We start from the raw sequence: 17,727 nt of genomic DNA, 5'->3' as shown, positions 1-17,727 counted from the left end.
TCATGGAAGGCTGATCCAAATAATTTAGATGCATGGAATCCACAGTGCATTGGTCATTTGGATTCTGAATTTATAGAAAACAGAGGATTGTGCTGGGTTGGTGTTATCCTGACTGGAAGTCTGTAACTAGTGTAGTTCTGCAGGGATCTGTGCTGGGACATCTGTTGTTTGTGATATATAACTTGGACATAAACATAGATGGGTTAGGTTAGTAGGTTTGCTGATGACACCAACATTGGCGGAGTTGTGGAGGGTGAGAACGGATGTCAACGTATGCAATGGGATAAGGTTCAGCGACAGAGATGGGGAGAGATATGGCAGATGGAGTTCAACCTGAGAAGTTGTGTTTTGAGAGGTCGAATGTAAGGGTAAAGTATAATGGCAAAATCCTTAACATCATTGATGTACAGCAAGGGTTCCTAACCTGGGGGTAAAATTTGCCTATCCAGGAGGTAAATTTGTTGATTCTGGATTTGTACATATTTTTTTCTCATCGACTGACTGTGTTTGGTTCTGGTTCATCATCATTAGTTGTTCATAAATAAGTGAAATAACATTGTTATGTGCTATTAAAGTTGCCAGGGGTAAACGGGATGAAAAAAGTTGGGAACCCCTGATGTACAGGGTGATATTGGGGTCCAAATCCAAAGCTCCCTGAAAGTGGTGACTCAAGTAGATAGACTGGTAAAGAAGGAATGTGGTATGCTTGCCTTCATCAGTTGGGACATTGAGTATTTGAATCAGGAAGTTTCATAGGACTTTGGTTAAGCCACATTTGAAGTATTCTGTAAGATTTTGAGGGTACGGAGGCTTTGGAGAGGGAACAGAAGAGGTTTAGAATGCTGCCTGGATTAGAGTGAGAACTATAAAAGAAAGGTTGGGCAAACTTGGTTTATTTTCTCTGGAGCATGAGAGGCGGAGGGAGGACATGATAGAAGGATATTAAATTTTTAGAGGCATGCATAGGGTAGATGGAATCTTTTTCCCAGGGTGGAAATGTCAAAGATGAGGTGAGAGGAACGAGGTTTAAAGCAAATGTGAGTGGCAAGTTCTTTTTGAACACGGAAAGCTATGGTGCCTGGAGCGCGCTGCCAGGAGGTAGATATGATAGCGGCATTTAAGAGGCATTTAAAGAGGCACATGGACATTCAGGGAATGCATCGCCTGGAGGCAGAGAAAATGATTTTAACAATCATCATACTGTCATGGACATTGTGCTGTACTCGTCTATGTTCAAATACATTTTAAAGAACATGTCACTAGCTCCAAAGCAGTTTAGCATAGCCTGAGACTACAAAAGCACAATATAAAGACTTATTTAAAAAAAAAATGCATGACAGTCAGTTTGTCAAGGAGGACTCTCTCTAACATCTAGAGGTGCACAGTAGAGAGCATGCTGACCGATTGCATCGTGGCTTGGTACGGCAACTTGAGCGCCCTGGAGAGTAAAAGACTACAAAAAGTAGTAAACACTGCCCAGTCCATCATCCGCTCTGACCTTCCTTCCATCGGGGGGGATTTATTGCAGTCGCTGCCTCAAAAAGGCTGACAGACCCACGCCATCCTGGTCACACACTCATTTCCCTGCTACCTTCAAGTAGAAGGTACAGGAGCCTGAAGACTGCAACAACAAGTTTCAGGAATAGCTACTTCCCCACAGCCATCAGGCTATTAAACCTGACTCGGACAAAACTTTGATTATTTGCATTTTATCATTTCATTTTATTTATTCATGTGTTTATATATTTATATTAATCTGTTTTGTAGTAAATGTCTACTATGTTCTGTGTGCTGAAGCAAAGCAAGAATTTCATTGTCCTATCAGGGACACATGCCAATAAACTCACTTGAAACTTGAAACTTGAGTAGTCTCTGAAGTTCAATAAGAAGTAAGGCTTGGCTTTGAAAGGTTGGTTTTACACATGAATGTTTCTGGTGCCCAACTTCAATCATTTGGCATTCAGCCATAACTCATTCATCCCCTCAACACGTTAATGTGCAATGTATACATTTAATTCTCAGTAGATTATCTTGGGTGAACAATATTCCCTGCTGCAATGATCATCATTTCAAACTATTCTCTTCCAACAGTCTTTCTAGATGTCACACAAATTGACAGGCAAAAATGTTAGTGGTTCCACTACGGGTACGGTAGAGCAATTCATTCTTCCCCCGCACAATTAAAGCATGGAATAGTCTTCACCCTACTATAGTTCCCCACCAGACGCAACTACATTTAAGGTAGCTCTTCTTCCCCAAGAACCCTTTTTTGCTTAAGTCCACCCTCCGCCACCTCCAGTTTAAATTCCATTTGGAATATTTTTGGTGGACCAAGAACTAAGAACCCTGGTATCAGACTGAGATTAGTACTCATGATTTCCCCACCCTCCGCAATTAATTTCTAATCTTTGAGTGTCATACGATTTGGGGGTAGGGGTAGGGACATTTTTTAACGACGGTTTTCCCTTCTGTTTCACATAGCGTTAAATTTAAATCAATCTCTTAAATATCGCTGAGCTGCTATTTTCACTATTTGCGGTTATCAGCATACAGTATTATTGTGTCAGTTAGTTGGTTTAGTTTATAGTCACGTGTACCGAAGTACAGTGAAAGGCTTTTCTTGCACGCAAACCAGTCAGCAAAAAGACAATAAATGATTACAATTGATCTATTTACAGGTGTATGGATACACAAGGGAATAATCACACTCTGGTCAGGTGCAGTAGGTTAGAGATATGATTATATTCACTTCTCTTGTTATCAAAATTAAAATTACATTGACTGGTTTAGTTTAGTGATACAGTGCAGAAACAGGCCCTTTGGCCCATCGAGTCCGCACCGGCCAGTGATTCACGCACATTAACATTATCCTACACACACTAGCCAATTAACCTACAAACCTGTATGTCTTTGTGGGAGAAAATCGAACATCTCAGAGAAAACACACATGGTGGGTCATGGGGAGAATGTACAAACTCCGTACAGACAATTTTGGTTTAGTTTCAGTTGTTAATTGTTTAAGTTTATTTCATTTTTATACTATTTTAAGAAATGTATAAATGATGTTCACTTCAATTTCTAGAAGTTTTAGATATATTGTAAATACTATTAAGTTCAATAGCTGCTTTTGACAGAAGATGCAGCTCGACCCCAACTTTAGCTTCTGCTAAAGCTTTTCAGGGCATTCCAGTGGCAGAGCCTCTTCATATAGTGGCACCACTTGAGTCCCAGTCACCTCTGTGAAAAATGTGAAGGACCACATAGGGCATCCCGGTGGCGCAGCGGTAAAGTTGCAGTCTCTCAGTGCCACAGACCCGGCTTCGATCCTGACTACGGGTGATGTCTGCGCGGAGTTTATGTTCTACGCTCTTCCCGTAAACCCCGTGGGTTATACCCGGGTGCTCCGGTATCCTTCCACACTCCAAAAACATATAGGTTTGTAGGCTAATTGGTGAAGATTGTAAATTGTCCCCTGGTGTGTAGGATAATGTTCATGTACGTGATCGCTGGTCGGCTCGGACTCAATGGGCTGAAGGGCCTGTTTCTGCGCTGTATCTCTAAACCAGGGGTCGGAAACCTGCGGCCCGTAACCCAAAATCATCCGGCCTGCAGATTTCCATCATCTCCGGTACCTCCCGGGCCCAAGGCCGCAGCGCCCAGGCGCAGTGACGCAAGGAGGCCTGCGCTGACGGCGGCAATGGCGGTGCTGCTGAGACCCGTGCGTGGCCGAGCCCCGAGTGTCGCTGAGCACGGCCGAGCGCTGGCTGTACCGCATCCTGCGCAAAGCCGCCGGCATGGCCGCGCACCTTCTGTGAATATGTGATTTGATGCCTGCAATCTGGAGCGGGATGGGGGCGGGATCCATGTTTATCACGTGATAGATGTGGCCCCGCATCCGCTCACAGACGTGTGTCCTGGCCCCTATGCAGAACAAGGTTGCCGAGCCCGGGCCTAAACCAAAGTTACAGCATCTGCTCCACTGAGAGGTGGGTTATACAGGACGATGAGTGGTGATTCTCATACAATTCTTGTCCAGTGCAATCTAACCTATGATTTCTAGAGTTTTTAAATTAATTGGAATTAATGTTGCCCTTGGAACTCAGTAACTAAAGGACCCATAAGTAATTTTGTACTTCATCATAATTAAAGTTTAGATGCCCTTTAGTTCCAAAATAATGAAAACCTTTATAATGAGATGTTTCTAAGTTCAATTACATTCATTCAAACTTCTCGAGCACTGATACCATGACGGCAACTCAAATTATTCCACTGCCTGAATTAACCATTAATCTAAAATATCACAAATTCAGATGGTGCAGGCTCAGAATTTGAAACGCAAAGACCTGTGACTGATTAAAAAAAAGATTATTACTTATGAAAAAAATTACAATGCTTATTAACAAATATAAAAATATGGCTGTTGTCACATGATGTTATGAATTTAGATTCAACAAAATGCTACATCTGTAAAACGTTATATCAAAATACCGCAAACTTTGCAATTCCTTTCCTCTTAGAAATGTATCTTTAAACAAATGATGATTAGCAAGTGTTGATGATTGAACCACTAAATTTCCTGTATTATATCATCCATAAATATTAACAATTTAGTATCATTATTATTCTGTTTATGTGGGCAGTGGGCAGGTGCTATAGACCTGCAAGGGAAGGTAGATGCTCCCGCCCCCACGTCTCGGGCAGATGAGGCTTGTCAGCCTGGGTAGGCAGTCCATCTAGGAGAGGGAAAACTCTGATTTAAAACCTCCAATGCCTTGTGGCCATATCCAGTCATGGAAAAGGCTCCAGGAGTAAACCTCAAGAAAATCCGGAGTTGGAGCCTCTATGGCAGTTTGTCGTTATCTACAACCTCGTTCTGGCAGCTCCCGCGATGGCGCTGGTGCCAAACTGTAACGGCCCTTTGGATCGATCAGCGACGTAGAGAGGGGGGACGTGCTGAATAGGCAGTGACGGAAATCGCTATTAAAATATGGAGGGGACCGGGGGAGCACAATTTCTTGGTGGTCGCGCGCGCGTGCACACATTCACACACACACGCAAGGCCTTGTGGACGGTAATTACAGCTCAAACCAGCGCTAAATGCAGCGCAACTCTGCCTGTCTCGCCGGGTTAACCTACAGCCCTGCCTGGACTGACGGAATACCAGTCCGGAGTCGTGGAGCTAGCGTTGCTTCTCAGCACTGGCTGTATGCCTGGGCCATATTTCCCGCAAGTCCAGGCAGGGCTGTAGGTTAACCTGGCGGAAGAGGCACTGTTGAGCTGGGTTTTGCACTGCTTCTCTGCGCTGGCTGTGGGCCTGGGGGCACCATGCCTGTCTGACTCCCGACGTCTCTGGCCACCTCCCGGTGTGGGGGATGGGGGGGGGTGCACTCGGGTGGAGACGGAGATGGTCCATTGGAGGTTCGGCAGCGACTGCAGCGCCGGTGAGCCGGCCGGGATCGATCCTGGCTGCGGATGAGGCACAGGTCTGTGTCCAGGGCTGCCGTTGTGACCCTAAGACCTGGGCAAGTCTTCCTCCTCCAATCACCGCACTCTATCCTCAATCACACTCCCTTACTTCTATCTCTGACCAACACCTCCCTCCTCCAATCATCGCGCTGAATCATCATGTCCTGCCCTCATTGCCTGCTGATCGATGTCTCTCTTGTCCAATCGGCGCCCTCGATCAGCAGTCCCACCGGAATACCAGTCCCACCAGTCTTGCAACAAGTGGCAATTTCACCGGGTTTTAAAATCCAGATTACAAAAATGAGGGGGGATTGCCCCCACCTCTCAAAACAGAGGGGGACAGGATATTTCCGCCTCTGTGCATGGGAACAGCCTGCCCTCCATATGACATCACCCAGGCTTGCATCTGACATCACCTGCACACGTCACCTGCAAACTACAATGCATCACCCATGGTCAGTCATGATCGAGGGGAGCCTACTACAGGTGCACAACCTTTTATCCGACGATCCAAATAACGAAAACCTCCGAATAGCGACATTTTTTCAGTCCTTGAAGAAAGGTCCTTGAAAACGTTCACCGAGGGCGGCCCGCAGAGGTGACAGCGGAACCTCCGGTCGGTCCTCGAAGAAAGGGGAACTAAAGCCCCATTCATAAAAGAGAAGGTGAGGGTATATTGCGCGGGAGGGTTAATAATTGACAATCTGCTGCTGCCTGCCCGCTGAGGTTAAAAAGTTCCCACGGTAGACTCACGATACACAGTGTATCGTGAGTCTTGCGTGGGAACTTTTTTAACTCAGCGGGCAGCAGCAAATTGTCGCTCCCTTCAGTTTCACCCCACCTACACCCCTCTGCTTCCCGGCCATGTGTGTGACCCCTTCCCTCCCCTCTCCAGCTCCCCGCGCATTGCACCGGCGCGGGGGCTTTGCACTGTCTTCACGTCGGAGCTAGTGCCAATCACCGGAGATGTCAGGACCAACGGGACACCGACCCCCAGGCCCACTGGAAGCACGGAGATCCCAGAGACCCACAGCCTGCAGCAGCCCAGCCCCGTTCCAATTCCAGAGGAACACGCTCTCCGCTGTCCCCGTAGGGACAGAAGCTGATGGCTCGGGCTGTGACGTCTCCGGCCACCCCCCTGTACAGGAGCTGAGACTGGGAACTGTGGGGTTGTTTGCAGTTGCAGAGGGAGGGGGCAAGGGCGGTACAGTTCCCAGTCTCAGCTCCATTCCAGGGAGGTGACCGGAGACGTCAGGACCAACGGGACACCGACTGCAAGCACGGAGATCCCATAGACGCACAGCCAGCAGCAACTCTAGCCCAGCCCCGCTCCAACTCCAGATGACGGGTTGCGGATGAGGGGGCGCAGCTCGGGCTGTGGGCGAACTGCCACTTGTCGCTGTAGCGGCCCATCGGGGAGCGGGTTCCTGTTGGTCCTGACGTCTCCGACCACCCCCCCTGGACAGGAGCTGAGAGACGTCAGGACCACCAGAAGCCGCTCCCCAATGTGCCGCTACAGCGACAAGTGGCAGTTCGCCCACAGCCCGAGCTGCGCCCCCCTCATCGGGCCACCGACCCCCAGGCCCACTGCAAGCACGGAGATCCCAGAGACTCACAGCCAGCAGCAACTCTAGCCCAGACCCGCTCCAACTCCAGAGGAACCCGGGTTGCGGATGAGGGGGCGCAGCTCGGGCTGTGGGCGAACTGCCACTTGTCGCCGTAGCAGCGCATCGGGCAGCGGATTCCTCTGGAGTTGGAGGGACAGGGAGACACAGCGGCTTTTGAGAATGGTGGGCAATCACTTCCAAAGTTCTGCCCACACAGTCAGTACACCTCTCCTACACTTGTCTCCCGCACTAAGATCATCTCGCAGAGAAGGATCCCAGCCTAACCCTCCCTATTCTCTCCTATTCTGCAAGAAAAACCTACATTGAAGACTCAAACTCGCGATCGAGTAACTGCCGGGATCGAGGCGCAAACTCGCGACTTTACGGATACGAGCCGAGCACTCTGCCACTGAGCCAGCCGTTAAAATCTACGCTAAAAATCTTCCATTCCGAAAACCGACTGGTCCCAAGGCTTTCGGATAAAAGGTTGTGCACCTGTATTCTGTTTATACTGGCACTGTTCCTTTGGGAAGTAACAGATCAAGCTACCATCTGGTTAAGTACAACACAGATTGACTTTGATAATCAGGACACAGCAAGTTCAGCCGGGGCTGTGTTTCAATCATTATTGGCAGCTTTCAGTTTATTTCCATATTTTTGTCAGCTGGGCTCCAGTTCAAATCAGGCTATTAAACACAACAACAAATAAGCTCTGAACTGCAGAAGACTATATTATTATTGCACTATATTTGTTATTTATTGAACTTTTTTTTCCTCTTCCCCCGTTATTTACTATGTTTACATATTCACATATTCTGTTGTGCTGCAGCAAGTAAGAATTTCATTGACCATCCTGGACATATGACAATAAAACACTCTTGACTCTTGAAATGAGAAGTAAACCTTACATTAGTTCAAGAAGTTTGAATATATTTAATCTGAACATTTCAGTGCAATTTTCATATTATTGCAGGCTTTATATGATTATATGTAGAATGCTCTAATTTATCTATGTAAAGTAGCATTGAACAGTAGATCTGTTTGCATTACCAGTTATTAGCATTGCAGATGATGCTATGAATAACATACACTTTACTGAAGTCGAAGTGATTACTTTGTTGTTTAAGAAGGAACTGCAGATGCTGGAAAATCGAAGGTACACAAAAATGCTGGAGAAACTCAGCGGGTGCAGCAGCATCTATGGAGCGAAGGAAATAGGCAACGTTTCAGGCCGAAACCCTTCTTCAGACTGATGGATTACTTTGTTAATTAGCAAGCCTTAATTGTAAGACATTAGTGGTGAGTGCTGGGACAGTGTCCAGGATCAAGTCTATGACCTATTAATGTTAAATATCGCATGTTAATTACTCGGTTAGCGTTTACCACGGTGTTAAGAAATTTAAAAAGAATGATTTAAAGGCATTTTGAAGAATTAAAAGGCATTTTATAAAAAGTAAAATGGAGGAGAGGGAGAGAGAGTATTAATTCCCGTACAGTTTCAAATTTAGGAATCAAGTTGGAACAATATGTTAGTTGTATTCACATACAGTTATTACATCATATATACACACTGTTCCTGGACATTTTACTTCGGAGTCACGTGAGTGACTACGTGAAGAACCCCGCTTACGACGCATGCGTGTCATATCGCTACACGCATTGCAACGAGTCACACAGGGGGAACGACGTTCCCCAGCGGGAGAATTTGAAAGTCGGGAACAGCAGGTAAGAGACTCTGCGTTCCTTCCACTTACCTTTTAGGTGGAGACATGGACCGGATCCATGAAGGCTGCAGAAAGCTGGCGGGGGAGAACTGTGGAGTGCGGGCAGCCGGCAGCAGCAGCAACGGCACGCGAATCTTCCGGAGAGGAAACACCTGTGCCCGACTTCGCTCCCGCACCGGCAAAATTCACTTCTCGGCCGGGCGGGAAGCGAAGTAAAGACGTCCCGTATGCCAGTCTCAAGCGAGTCTGGCTTGGAGCAGTCGCTAGCGGCCAGCGCCGAGGCTGGAGGACAGAGAGCAACCACGAGGGACCAGTGCTGTACACAGGAGGGCTGGAGAAGCTCAGCGGGTGCAGCGGCATCTATGGAGCGAAGAAAGTGGGGACGTTTCGGTCCGAAAACCCTTCTTCAGACTATAAGTACCGGGGTTGGTCCGAAGGGTCCCTACGAGCAGCCGGGAGCGGCCAGTGCTGAGGGCATTTGAGCCGGTCTGACCGGCTGCAAAATGACCGCAGATTGACCAGTGCCGTGAGCACCGGGGTCGGTCCCAGCGGTTTAAGATTAACAGCCGGTTTGACCGACTGCGGAACTACCGCGAGGGACCAGTGCCGTGAGCACCGGGGTCGGTCCGAGCGGTTCGAACCTGACGAACAGCGGGAGCGCCCAGAACTGAGGACATTGGAGCGGGGTTGACCGGCTGCAAACGACCGCGAGGGACCAGTACCGTGAGTACCGGGGTCGGTCCCAGCGGTCTGAGATAAACGAGCAGCCAGGAGCGGCCAGTACTGAGAGCGTTGGAGCCGGTTTGACCGGCTACACAGCAAAAAATCCCGACGACTCGGGTACAACCCCACGGACCCCATTGAATTGAATGGCGGTGCGGGCTCGAGGGGCCGAATGGCCTGCTCCTGCACCTAATTTCTATGTTTCTATGTTGCTATGACCCTTACTATAGGTATGTGGGAAAATGGTGTAGACCTAAAATGGGGGGTTTTCATAGAATCTGTTTGTTAATCCTTTGGTTAAAGTATTAGATGGGTCCGAGGCGCTGGAAGTGCGGAGAGGGCGCATCAACGGCACTTCCGCAATGTCCTAAAAATAGCGACGAGCTGTCAGTGCCGAAGAGCACTGAGTACGCGTTGGACCCGCTAGCCCACGCTGGAGGAAGCCGGTACGAGTGGCTGCAGCATGATCAGCAGCCAGCACAGGTGCCTGTGAGTACCGGGACCGTGTGGAGTGGTGGACCTACATACAGGACCGGTGCGGTCAGCGGCGGGGCGAGGAAAACCCGCAAACCAGTGCCCGTGTGTACGGGGGACGGGAACAGCGGAGGAAAAAAGGAGCTCCTTCACAGTGGCAGTCACATGAATGTGGAGACTAGCCACAGTGGGCAGGAGGTAAGCCCCACATGGGTACCCCGTGCGGGACCCCTAGAGATCTCTAACTCTTTAAAAAAGAGTGGGCAGGACCCTGATGGGCCAGACCCTGACCACACAGGATTACATAATCCAGAAGCTGCTGGATGGTGGAGACTGGGATCCAAGGATGGCAGCCAGTATAAATTACATGACTGGCCATCAATTACAACAAATTTTCACAGAGACCATCTCCGAAAAGGGTGGAAGAAAGAAAGAAATCAGCACCACCATCTCCGAAAGTGCAAATCACACCAAAACAGGTGGAAGTGGAGGAGCTCCTCCATGGTGGCAGCCCCATGAATGTGGAGGCTAGCCACAGTGGGCAAGAGGTAAGCCCCACAGCGGTATCCCGTGTGGGGCCGCAGAATACCTCTTACTCCTCGGAGGAGAGTGGGCAGGACCAAATTTGGTCAGACCCTGACCAAGGCACAGGTTTACATAACCCTGAAGGAGGGGAGACATCAGCTGTGCCAGATTTAAACCCCGCGCCGGGAAAATCAAATCCTAGACCGGGCGGGAAGGCAAAGTGCAAAGTACATCACTGCGAAAATGATGTGGAGAAACAGCCTCCGGATAATACTTACTGATACCGGAGTAAGGATGAGCAGCTGCAGGATATAGCGCAGCCAGCAGCAGCCACTTTCGCGGAGCTGGGAAACCGGTACAAGAGGCTGCAGCATGTTCGGCCGTCAGTGACAGGTGAACCGGGACTGCGAGGAACGGCACAATTATATGGGGCGGCCGGGAGCGATCAGTACCCGTAGGCATCAGTGGCCGCAGGCTGCGGCAAAAACCGCGTGCGACTAGTGCCCGAGAGCATGTAGGTCGGCAGGAGCGGTTGTTGGAGGAACTTCTCCAGAGTGGCAGGCTCCAGGATATGGACGATAGCCACAGTGACATAGGTGTAAGTCCCTCAGCAGATTACCATAAAGGGCTGCTTGACATTTCATCCTCCTCAGAAGAGGGTATTGAAGGGCTGCCTGTGTTAGATTCTGAACCAGAGATGGAGCCACATTCCCATATGGAGGACGAGGAAACCAAGTTGCTGGACATGGTGGGGAAATACTTTCAGCAAAAACAGACTGGCAAAGATCTAGAGGCCAGGATGGCTGCCAGCATTAAGTACATGTCTACACATCACCTGCAAGCCAATACCTTTGCTGAAGTGTTGGCAAGACATTTACCTCCGGGAACATAACAGGACAAGGTATTGAACTGAAAGAAAGTTCTAAAGTCCTATCAGCGGGATATTATCGGCCGCACTATTAGAAATAGACATGACACTAGTTCACCAGGATGCACTGGCCTTATATGCAAACCTGGAACCTCCCTAGCCACTGATATATAATGTGGAGGTATTCATTACTTGCTCATTAGTTCAGCATGTACTGAACTGAATGTCATTCAGACAAGGGAGCAACAAATTGAAGCATTATTAAACTACGTACACACATTATAGATGTTATGGAGACATCCAATAAGAATCACAGAAACTTGTGTACTAAATATCCTTATCATAATCAGAGGTGGTTGCCACTTCATCTTGGGTTAACGGAATACTTCGTACTTATATTCTTTCAGATGGGAACTTTGTGTCAGCTTCTGTATTGATCCTAGGGTACTAACTGGCGAGCATCGTACCAAGATGGCTGGCTAGATTACCAATTAGATGTACCCACATATGTGTTAACTACAGGTCATCTGCGGTTCACTGCTAACACAGTTCACATGGCACATGACTTTGCTGGTAAATATGGTACAGCCTTAATGGAAACTGGCAGGGAACAAACTATCCATCAGACTGCTAGTAGATTGGCATAGGGACTGTGTGCCAGCCATATAATATCAGACATTATCCAATTACTGAACGCAGTCACGCGTCATTCAAACTTACTGGTTCTTTCTAGCAACATGGAGAGTTACCCATGTTACTATCTATATTAACCCATTCATTGTAGAATTGAAAGCACCTCTTCTACACCTAGGACTGACGGACCAATAGGCGGAATGTTTTCAGCAGGTCACAGACAGTCCACTCATTCAACAGTATTTGGTATCCTCTAGAAATAGGAAGTACGTTCATAACTATTATCATCACCCACAGATATATGAGCAGCCATCTGTTCTGGAATTCCTGGCAAGCCTCCATTACGATGAGAGGCTTAGTCACAGTACCACAATTGCGCCAGTAGTGCTCTGTCTACATACCTGTCGAAGGTACAGAGCGGCATTCTGTGGGGACACACACACTGGTAACAAAACTCATTAGGGGCATGTTAAAATTAATCCCCAAGAACTAGGTACATTCATATATGGGATGTGAGTTTTGTACTGACCAAGTTAAGAAACTGGTCTCCAGCTACAGCTCTATCATTACAGAAACTGACTATGCAAACAGTCATGCTGATGGCCTTGGTCACGGCACAAAGAGTCTAGTCACTACAGAAACTAAGGCTGGACAACATGATGATTTCATCAGGGAATTAAACCTGTCACATTTATCATAGGGTCAAAAGGAACAGACAGGGGTCAGCAGGCCTAAAAACAAAGTACAGAGCCTATACGACAGATGGTCGTTGCTGTATTATAACTCATTTACTATCATACATGAAGTGTGCTAGATCATCAGAGGAAGAAATGTCACATTTATCAGCTACTAATAGCCACTCAAAACAGTGACAGTCCAGATCATCTCTAAATGGTTAAGCAAGTCCTAACAAAGGCTGGAGTGGACACTAAGGGAAACATTTAAATCTTACTCCATTAGGGCTGCAATTACATTGGCAGCTATGAAGTTGGACGTACCAATGTACAAAACCCTCAAGACAATAGAATGGTCAACGGAGGAAACTATCCAATGACTTTATAACAAACCAGTTATTAAATCTGGAAGAATTGCAGAAACAATTTTAAGTCTGCATATATAATTCACTGCACTATAGGGGGCAATAATTGGATTTAATATTTTACAGTTGGGTTTCTATATCGTATTATGTTTAATGATGTTAACATCATTTCTCCCCACAACCAAGGCAGTTGTGAAGCATGGACTCGTTCCACGGCATGAGGTCACAGAGCTTTGAAATCTTCACGTAGTCACTCACGTGACTCCGAAGTAAAATAGTAAGATTAAACGAGAACTTACCAGTTTGAAGTTTGATCTGTATTTTATGAGGAACGTTGAGGGAATACGTGCCCTCCGCTCCCACCCTCTTATGATCATATCAAAAACTGGTATCTCTTTCATAATCTTACTATGTTAGGTCAATATAGGATATCTGTGACCTCACACCGCTGCTTTGAAGGATGACACGCATGCGTCGTAAGCGGGGTTCTTCACGTATTCCCTCAACGTTCCTCCTCATAAAATACAGATCAAACGTCAAACTGGTAAGTTCTCGTTTAATCTTACTATTTTTGTTCATTGTTGAATAAAATTTCTATCTGGTTATGACATTTACTTGCACTAATATACATTCTGACATCTAGATGAGAATTCCAATAACTTTGTTAGAAGAATGTATTATTTTAGCTACTCGATGAGAATAATGTGACAATCCACCTGCTTCACGGTATGGTACAGCAGCTGCACTGCTGCGGACAGGAAAGCACTACAACGGGTGGTGAAAACCGCGCAGCACATCATCGGTGCCCCGCTCCCTGCCATGGATGCCCTCCACCGAAAACGGTGTCTGAGACGGGCTGGGAAGATCATCAAAGACCCCTCACACCCCAACCATGGACTGTTTGCCCTCCTCCCATCAGGGAGGCGGTACAGGAGCCTCAGGTCACGTACCAGCAGGATGAGGAAAAGCTTCTATAACAACACAATCACACTGCTGAACTCGGAGTCCCGACGATAGATTTCTCTGGTCCCTCCGTCCCCCTTTGTTTAATCATTCTGTATTTCCTGATCATTCTGTATCTTCTCTCTTTCTATTTTTTTCTTGTTTTTTTTTCTCTTTATGTACAACTACTACGGACTGACGCAAAACTGCATTTCGTTGTACTGATACTTGTATTTGTGCGATGACATTAAAGTTGAATTGAATTGAATTGAATTGTTAGAGTACCTCTGCCACTTCACAGCAATGACCATTGTATTCAATAGTTATTCAAGGATAATGTGATCAATTGTATTCTGATCACTGATACAATGAACAGATTGAGGCTCAGTCATAGAGTCATAGAGTGAAACAGTGTGGAAACAGGCCCTTCATCCCAACTTACCCACACCGGCCAACATGTCCCAGCTACACTAGTCCCACCTCGTGCGTTTGGTTCACATCTCTCCAAGCCTGTCCTATCCATGTACTTCTAACTGTTTCGTTAACGTGGGAATAGTCCCAGCCTCAACTACCTCCTCCGGTAGATTGTTCCATACACCCACCACCTTTTGTGTGAAAATGTTAACCCTCAGATTCCTATTCCTAATATACCTTCAAATATTTGTGAATGTGCCATAAGAAACTCCAAGCCTCAAACTCCAGGACAGTACAATGTACAATAGCTACACAGGGTAGGCGAGTAGGTTTCATGATGATGTAATCAACCATAATGTTATCAATTTGAGACTGCAATCAATAAATCAAACGTGGCAGAAAATTAAAATCTACAGGCTTCTCTGCATTCATTATCTAAGCAGAAAACATATAGGTGCTTAAATTGCAAGCTGTGTAGTCATCCAAAATGTACAAATGTTTCTCCTCAAGGAAAGGGAGGTGCAACGAGACCCGGGAGTCCTTGTACATCAGTCACTGAAAGAAAGCCTACAGGTACAGCAGGCAGCGAAGAAAGCTAGTGGCATGTTGGCCTTCAAAACAAGAGGATTTGAGTATAGGAGCAAAGAGGTCCTTCTGCAGTTGTACAGGGCCCCGGTGAGACCAACACTGGAGTATTGTGTGCAGTTTTGGTCTGTCAAGGACATTCTTGCTATTGAAGGAGTGCAGAGTAGGTTCACCAGGTTAATTCCTGGGATGGCAGGACTGTCATATGATGAAAGAATGGAACGAGTGCGCTTGTATTTACTGGAGTTTAGGGGATCTTATAGAAACATACGACATTATTCAGGGATTGGACAAGCTAGATGCAGGAATCATGTTCTCGATGCTGGGGGAGTCCAGAACCAGCAACCACAGTTTAAGAATAAGGGCTAGGCCATTTTGAACTGAGATGAGGAAAAACGTTTTCACCCAGAAAAGTTGTGAGTTTGTGGAATTCGCTGCCACAGAAGGGAGTGGAGGCTCGAGAATGTACAAACTCCATACAGACAGCACCCATAGTCGGGATCGAACCTGGATCTCGGGTGCTGCGCCACCATGCTGCCCAGTGTATTTGAATTGAGGAATAATGATAAATAATAAACAAATTCAGATCAAACGTTCCAGCCTAGTTATGCCCTGGTGAATCTCCTCTTCACACTCTACTTTCTGGAACATCACTACTTTCCATACTACTCAAGGCACAGCCTTATTCTGAACTCAAAAGGGCCATTATGGCTGCACCAACACAGATTCACAACTTCCCCACACCCTTTTATGTTTAACTATGAAAGAGCAACTATGATCATAGACTCTTGTCAAATTGCTGAATTAATATTGATCAAAAAGCATTTTTGAAACACTATTGGTATTAACCGTGTCATGATTGTTCAAAACATTTCACAGAATCATTATAGTCAACATCCCTATGTTTTTGTCACCTGTATGGAAGGAACCTTTGAGGTCAGATTGGTCTAATCAGCCATCTTGTACACATCGCAAGATTCTAGACTCGATGTAATGGCCTACTCGAGAAAAAGTGGCGAAAAACAACAACAGTCACCAATAAAAATAATTTGTGGGTCTTTTACAAGTACAACGTGAACCAGGGAAGCATTGATGTCACAACCCATAAATGAGTGCTTCCAGACTGATGACTCTGGTATCCAATGGAAGGATCCAAAATGATAAACGATGATAGCAAAAAATGTTGATGTACGCAGACCTACACTGATGTAAAAGTGTATGGGATAGAGTCTATTCAAGTGGCACTGTAGCTGGGAATATGTACATTGTGTACACTGGCCTAGAAATATGTATGCATTTCATTCTATTTTCTCGCATGGGAACATTTAAATAACATTTGGACAGGTACAACGATAGGAAAGGTGTAGATGGATATGGGCCAAAGGCACAAAAAGCTGGATGAACTCAGTGGGACAGGCAGCATCTCTGGATAGAAGGACTGGGTGACGTTTTGGGTCGAGATCCTTCTTCAGACTGATGAAGAACTTTTCAGACTGCCAGAGGCAAGCAGGTTGGACTAGCTGATGGGGCATCATGATCGGCATGGCCAAGTTGGGCAGAAGGGGTCTGTTTCCAACCTGGTTATGACTATGATACATATGATAATCAATTATTTCCACAGTGAAACATGACTGAAACTAATTCCGGATTGAACTGGACCAATCGATTAGAGATGACCTGGGCATGTCTGATTGTGAATGAGGGCATTTAAACAATAGGAGGTAGACACAAAATCATGGAGTAACTCAGCGTGACAGCCACCATCTCTGGAGAGAAGGAATGGGTGACGTTTCGAGTCAAGACCCTTCTTCATACGTCACCCTTCTGAAGAAGGGTCTCGACCCGAAACTTCACCCATTCCTTCTCTCCAGAGAGGCTGGATGTCCCGCTGAGTTACTCCAGCATTTTGTGTCTATCTTCGATGAAAACCAGCATCTGCAGTTCATTCCTACACATTTAAACAATGGGGTTCCTTGAGCACATCCCAGTCTGGAGCAGGGGATTACATTCAGATAGTTTACCCTACTCTCCTTTGGATCTCTCGCCCACCACACACCAATCGCCACTTCACCCCGATCCATTGCCCTCAACCTGGTGGCTGTCTGATTTACCTCCATCTCCCAATCTAACCCACGTCTGCTGGCCTGATATCCCACATCCTCACCATCTTGCACCTGCCATCAATTGGCAAATGAGACTCTGATCTGTGACTTCACTGGGGCTGCAGTCCAATCCCTGAACATAAACCTTTTCTTCCTCCAAAACCCACTGTACATTTGTTCATGACCGTACTTGATACGTGTTTTTGGAAGCCTTGGGCGCCAATGAATTTTGTAGCAGTAGGCCCAAGGCCAAAACTGTTAGAACAGTGTCACGCAACAATCCTACAGCACATCATCCTAACACCAAGGAATGTCTAAACTACAAAGTGTTCTGCATACAATGAAACTCTGGAATTTGGTGGTGCTGGGCTGGGAGATTGCACTCCAACTCACTTCTACTTGAAAGAAAATGCTACAATGCTATATAACAAATGTAACTGGGTAAATTTAAAGGACGTGTGGGAACCAAAATCTGGTAGCTTCAAAGGGAATGCAAGAAACAGAGCCTAGGTGAGTTTATAAAGAGCTTGGGAACTGGGCTGTAGAGAGCTTTAAAAGATCATTTGGAATGGGGCCCTTGCGAGTTTAAAGTGAGCGTGGGAATCGGTGAGCCAAATGCTGAACA

At 46.5% G+C, this 17,727-nt stretch overlaps 1 protein-coding gene across 1 annotated transcript in view; it reads right to left on the bottom strand.

The window, feature by feature from the left end:
* The window catches only part of LOC129697257 (actin-binding LIM protein 2-like), a 143,406-nt gene that overhangs the window by 9,724 nt on the left and 115,955 nt on the right, over window positions 1–17,727 (bottom strand). The gene's annotated exons all lie outside the window — the stretch shown is intronic.

Source organism: Leucoraja erinacea, chromosome 1 (genome assembly GCF_028641065.1).
Source record: "Leucoraja erinacea ecotype New England chromosome 1, Leri_hhj_1, whole genome shotgun sequence".
NCBI lineage: Eukaryota > Metazoa > Chordata > Chondrichthyes > Rajiformes > Rajidae > Leucoraja > Leucoraja erinaceus.
This window is presented reverse-complemented; position numbering and strand designations above follow the sequence as displayed.